The sequence below is a fragment of the Pseudorca crassidens genome, chromosome X (genome assembly GCF_039906515.1).
Source record: "Pseudorca crassidens isolate mPseCra1 chromosome X, mPseCra1.hap1, whole genome shotgun sequence".
NCBI classification, from domain to species: domain Eukaryota; kingdom Metazoa; phylum Chordata; class Mammalia; order Artiodactyla; family Delphinidae; genus Pseudorca; species Pseudorca crassidens.
Window position 1 is genome coordinate 132718073 of NC_090317.1, and position 6073 is coordinate 132724145.

Below are 6073 nucleotides of genomic sequence, written 5' to 3' on the forward strand. Positions count from 1 at the left end.
CTTTTCCTTTTCGTTCCTTTTCTGGTCTGAGGCGATGCCATCGTGACCATCGGTACCCAACATACATGCCACAGAAAACCTCTATTGCAGGAGGAAGGTAATAATAATATTACGTCTCTACCCTTTTTGGAAATACGTTGTGTAAGAGAGATGGCGCAGCGTAGGTTCATATATGGGTGGAAGAGATGGTATAGTTTTAAAATGATTGAAAAAACGAATGAAAGGTTTAATTACAATGTTAGCAACCTGCGTATATTGTATGTTTCATCGTGTGTGTGTGTGGGGGGGGGTGATGCCACAGTACAGAATAGTATGAAACGCTCGCCTGTGTGAGACGACCACCCCTGGGGGCCAGCAGGATACTGAGTTTCTGTAGCTGCCCTTGTGAAGAGCGTCTGGCCAGACGTTAGATGCTCACTAAGTACGTGGACATCTCATGACCCAGCCCTATCCGTTGTAGGTGTAAATCCCAGAGGAATTCTTACAGAAGTGTGTGAGGTGACGCATCGCGGGTATTTCCTGTGGTTTAGGGCATTCCAGGCTGTCCTAGGTGGTCATCACCCTGTGAAGCTCGTAAAACACGGTAGACGCATGCTACAGACAGATACACTTTACCATAGTTGGAGTTTCAGCTACAGGATGAGGTCTTAAAAGCATTTTTTTTTAAACATCTTTATTGGAGTATAATTGCTTTACAATGGTGTGTTAGTTTCTGCTGTATAACAAAGTGAATCGGCTATACGTGTACATATGTTCCCATATCCCCTCCCTCTTGCATCTCCCTCCCTCCCACCCTCCCTATCCCACCCCTCTAGGTGGTCACAAAGCACCGAGCTGATCTCCCTGTGCTATGCGGCTGCTTCCCACTAGCTATCTATTTTACATTTGGGAGTGTATATATGTCCATGCCACTCTCTCACTTCGTCCCAGCTTACCCTTCCCCCTCCCCGTGTCCTCAAGTCCATTCTCTACGTCTGCGTCTTTATTCCTGTCCTGCTTCTAGGTTCTTGAGAACCTTTTTTTTTTTTAGATTCCATATTTATGTGTTAGCATAATAGCATTCTGCTGTTTTTAAGTTGATTCCACACTGTGCCCAAGATAAGGCAAGGCTTAATCATTGTTCGTCTCTTGAACTTATCTACAAAACAGAAATAGAGTCACAGACGTAGAAAACAAACTTATGGTTACTGTGGGTAAGGGCGGGGGAGGGATAAACGGGGAGATTGGGACTGACACATACACACTACTATATATAGAATAGATAACTAATAAGGACCTACTGTACAGCACAGGGAACTCTACTCAATACTCTGTAATGGCCTATATGGGAAAAGAATCTTTAAAAAAAGTGGATATATATGTATAACTGATTCACTTTGCTGTACCGCAGAAACTAACAGCATTGTAAATCAACTGTACTGCAATAAAAAATTTCATAAAAAAAAATAATTATTTGTCTCTAAATTTGGCTTAGAAAAGACTAATTTTCTTGTTAACAGCAGGCAAACAAAAACCCAGCCAGATATTCCACTTCATCCTTGCACTCGAGAAAATGCAGCACGTTCTTGATGAGATCCTTCTGGGCGAAAAGTTGCTGATGTGAACAAAAGCAAGGGGGGCAGGGGAGGGTGGATTACCTCAAGTAAGACATTTGCTAAAGAAAGAGTAAAATCAAAAGTCTTTTTTTTTTTTTTGAAAGAGTATTCTTTTCTCAAAATTGATCCCATGTTAATGTAATTTTTCGTGTCCGACGGGGCGACGTGTGTGGGCTGGGACCTGAAACATAAAGACTGGGTCCCTAAACTTGAGAAAATGAGCTGCAGGGAGGGAGCCCGAGGAAAATGATGACACCCCGGGGAAATGCCGTTGATGCCTTTAACCGCAAACAGCTGTCCTTTGCAGACCACTGGGCGGTGGTCATCAGTTTGCAAATGTTAGGTGTGGTTGGTCCAGAAAAAAGCCATCGTGCTGACTTCATTATAAACTACTCTTGGGAAAAGGCAAAGGCCAAATGGAGCTAGAAAGACCCAGTATCTGACACGGATTGCAGACATCTCTCCGACTTCGCTTTGTGGTGTTTGCAGCGATTGTATCGATATTTTCCAAAGGACGGCTTGAGTCCCACCATCTGTTTCCCCATCAGCTGCAACATCCGGGCGTGAATCCCACAGGCATCTTCGTCTGATGCTCAAGGGGGCTCCACGTTGCACAGAAAACCCGAGTTGATCCTCGTCTCTGGAAAATGTGGATCCCCTTCTGCAGAGAGAAACACGCGTGGCTAGACAGCATCGCCTAAAAGATTTCAAGGGGCAGATTGCACAAGGATCCGATAACCCCCTTATCGGTCATGCTGGAGATATTCACAGCGCATTTCTCACTGCTTTCGAGAGGGTAACATTTGCTGAAGACTTTGACATATTAAAAATGTATTTAAGGGGCTTCCCTGGTGGCGCAGTGGTTGAGAGTCCGCCAGCCGATGCAGGGGACGCGGGTGCGTGCCCCGGTCCGGGAATATCCCACATGCCGCGGAGCGGCTGGGCCCGTGAGCCATGATGGCCGCTGAGCCTGCGCGTCCGGAGCCTGTGCTCCGCAACGGGAGGGGCCGCAACAGTGAGAGGCCCGCGTACCGCAGGAAAAAAAAAATGTATTTAAGAAGCTGATATAAATTGCGCTTTGCCTCGTCTCTAGAGTGTGTGCGTTTGGGACTGTCACACAATCTGCACCAACAGATGTGTAGGGTATGGGTTTCAAAAAGGAGAACGGACTCGAACAGGGTTGTATGTGGGCATCAGATTTCCTTGGAATATTATTGTTTTCCTTCCACATCATCTCTCGCGTGATAGCACAAGGTTAATATATGATGTATTAAACCCCTCAGCTGGAATGCTTGAGATATGACCCTCTGAGTCTCATCCCCCGAGGCCGGTGGAAACCAGAAGTCCGGCTCAGCCACAGGGAACACACACGGCCCTTTCCTTAGCCCACAGAGCACGCCACGCCCGACACAGGAAGGGCAGCCTGCATTTTCTGCTATGGGTCCATCAACTCCTCGAGCCATAGGGCTGGAGGGCCATTCAGCCAACGTGTGGCCAAGAATCTTGCAAGGTTCTCTAGCAACTTTCACTAAAATCAGCGTGGGCGTGAGCTGTGAATCCCTCATTGGAGATTGGCTTTGCCCTAAAAGCATAACATCGAATATAGTTGCATCACTTTATAGGATCAGAAAGAATCTCCAGCTGAGGAGTCTCTCCCTTAATTCTGTGCAGGAACATAGGCATGAACGCTCCCATGCTTTGAACATCAGGCATCGTGAGGATGATGTGGACCTAAAACTTCCTCTGGGGACTTGGATGTGCTGTAACCTCCTTCCTCCTTCACGTGACATCTCATGCATCAAGGACGATCCCGTTAACGGTCAAAACACAAGACAAAAAAAACCCACCTGCAGTACGTTAACATCTGGAGTGGAATTAAAATTAAAATACTTTTTTTTTTAAACATCTTTATTGGAGTATAATTGCTTTACAGTGGTGTGTTAGTTTCTGCTGTATAACAAAGTGAATCAGCTCTACGTATACATATGTTCCCACATATTCAGTGTGAGAAACAGTGGAAAGAGTTTCATCTCTCAGAAGTTCACATAATCAAGACAAGGTTTCCGTCCAGATGCGTCAGTCGCTTCTGGTTTCAACAGAATCGAGTATGTACCTCTTAGTTTCAGTGACAAAGCCTTCGAAAATGGGTCCCTTCCAACACGTAGTATTAGTATTATCATTATTATTGACTTATTTTTTCTTTTAAAATTATTTTTAAATTTTTTATTATTTTTCAGTGGAAGTATAGTTGGTGTACAATGTAGTGATTCACAATTTTTAAAGGTTATACTTCACTTGTAGTTATTAGAAAACATTGGCTATATCTCCTGTGCTGTACAATGTATCCTTGTGGCTTACGTATTTTATACATAGTAGTTTGTATCTCTTAATCCCCTTCCCCTATCTTGCCCCTCCCCCCTTCCCTCTCCCCACTGGTAACCACTAATTTGTTCTCTATCTGTGAGTCTGCTTCTTTTTTGTTATATTCACTAGTTTGTTTTATTTTTTAGATTCTGTCTGACTTATTTCACTTAGCATAATGCCTTCCAAATCCATGCATGTTGCTGTAAATGTCATTATTTCATTCTTTGTTTATGGTTGAGTACTATTCCATTGTATATATACACCACATCTTTATCCATTCATCATTATTGACTTACTATTCCAGTAACCAGCCCTCCATGACACTTGAATTCGATGTTTTTGCTTTTCTCTACACATGCTTCATTCCTTGCTTTGTTCCCATGAGTTTCCTCAGAGTACTGATTCTCCGTGTCTTGTGTGCAAATAAAATCTATTTTTCAACACCGGGTACAAATGGGTCTTCCTCCATAGACCCATCTTGGGTTCCTAGGAAGCTCTCTCCTTTTCCCGTCATGCGTGGTTTATATAGCTTGTACCCAGGTGTCACCTGCCAACTTCTAGTACCTTATTTCCCAGTGGACTGTGAATCCCAAAGGTACCTGAGTATTGGGACAAACATTCCACCAGCTGAAGCCATTGAAGACATAACTCATCCCTAAGAACAGTCATTCTTCTGGACACGTGGGGTCCAGATGCAGCACCTTGAACTTCCACTTTTAAAACTTGCTTTCATGGCAGAGATGAACGTTCAGACGGTTGAAACGTAGGGGGAGCCTGTTTGTCACCAACAGTGTGGGTTCAACCATGTAGAGAGGCGATTTGATCCATTACGTGTCCCGCCCAAGCCATGAGAACGGCAGAGCGGCCGCCGGATTCCTCCTCTGCCCTGTTGGGGCCCTTTCCCTGACAGCCCCAGACAAGCCTCCTATCAAGAAGAACCACTCTCTGTATTGACAAAACATACAATACCCCTTCTCCTTTCTCTTTCAAGAGCTTTCTGGCTTTTGTGTTAGATTTAGTTGTGGGATTTTTCTCCTTTTTTTGTGGCATCATGAATCTCAGGGTCCAGAAAAAGTGGACTAAAATCTAGACCGGACTCTGTGTGCATCTTCTGTATCTTGAGCAAAATCGAATTCTTCACGGGAAACCACGCTGCCTACGTCTTCAGGACCGTCGTGAATTGAATAGAGTTGGCGCGACGAGCTGTCACATCTTAATGGAAAAACCACAAGACGTAATCGACTACCTTTGGGTTTTCCTGCCTCCTTTTTGCAGGACACTTGATCTAATGTTGTATCAATGAGTTCTTAAAATACATGCGTTCAGGTCACCGTGACGAAAATGCATGCTTCCAGCTCATTCATCCCAGACTCCTCAAGAGGGCGACTTTACCTGTTCCCCCTCTGCTCCCCGTTTACCAGCCACTTCTGTCATCTATGAACCGTGTTTCCAAATATGCAGTGTTGTCATCTCCTGTCTGGACAAACCCCTCCACCTGTCTCACCCCTTGCCCTCCTTCCGCTCTTGTCTTCTTCCACCAAGCCTCCCAGTGCATGGCTGGAAGCCTCCCTTGGGTTTCTTTAGCAAGTCTCATCTTTCTGATAAAACCTTTCCCCGGAACGCTACACTGCTCTCCCGTTCTGTATCACACCCAGTCATGTGCGGATATATCCTAGGAGCTGTTCTCAGCCGGTACTGGGGAACTGGGGTTGAGAGCTCATGCCAATTTCCCTGCACCATGGCCAACTCCAGGATACCCACGTGACGTCATGGAACAGGGAGCTGGAGACAGATGGGCACCCTTGGTTCTCCCAGCTCTAACCCGAATCCCTGCCCCTGCCCTGCCTGCCAGTCAGTAACACAGCTCACGGTCTGGTGGTTTGTTCCGTTCCTTTGCTTTTGTGGTGGGTGCGGTGATGGTTTTCCCCACCGAACTTGTCTACCTCCTTTTGTCCCCAGAACCTGTGAATATATCTGGTTATGTGGCCAGATAAAGGCTGCTGATGGGATGAAGGTTGTTCATTAACTGGCCCTTAAAATAGGAAGATGATCATGGGTCATGCCGGTGGGCTCGGCGGAACCACTTCCTAAAAGGGCAAGAGGGAGACAGGAGA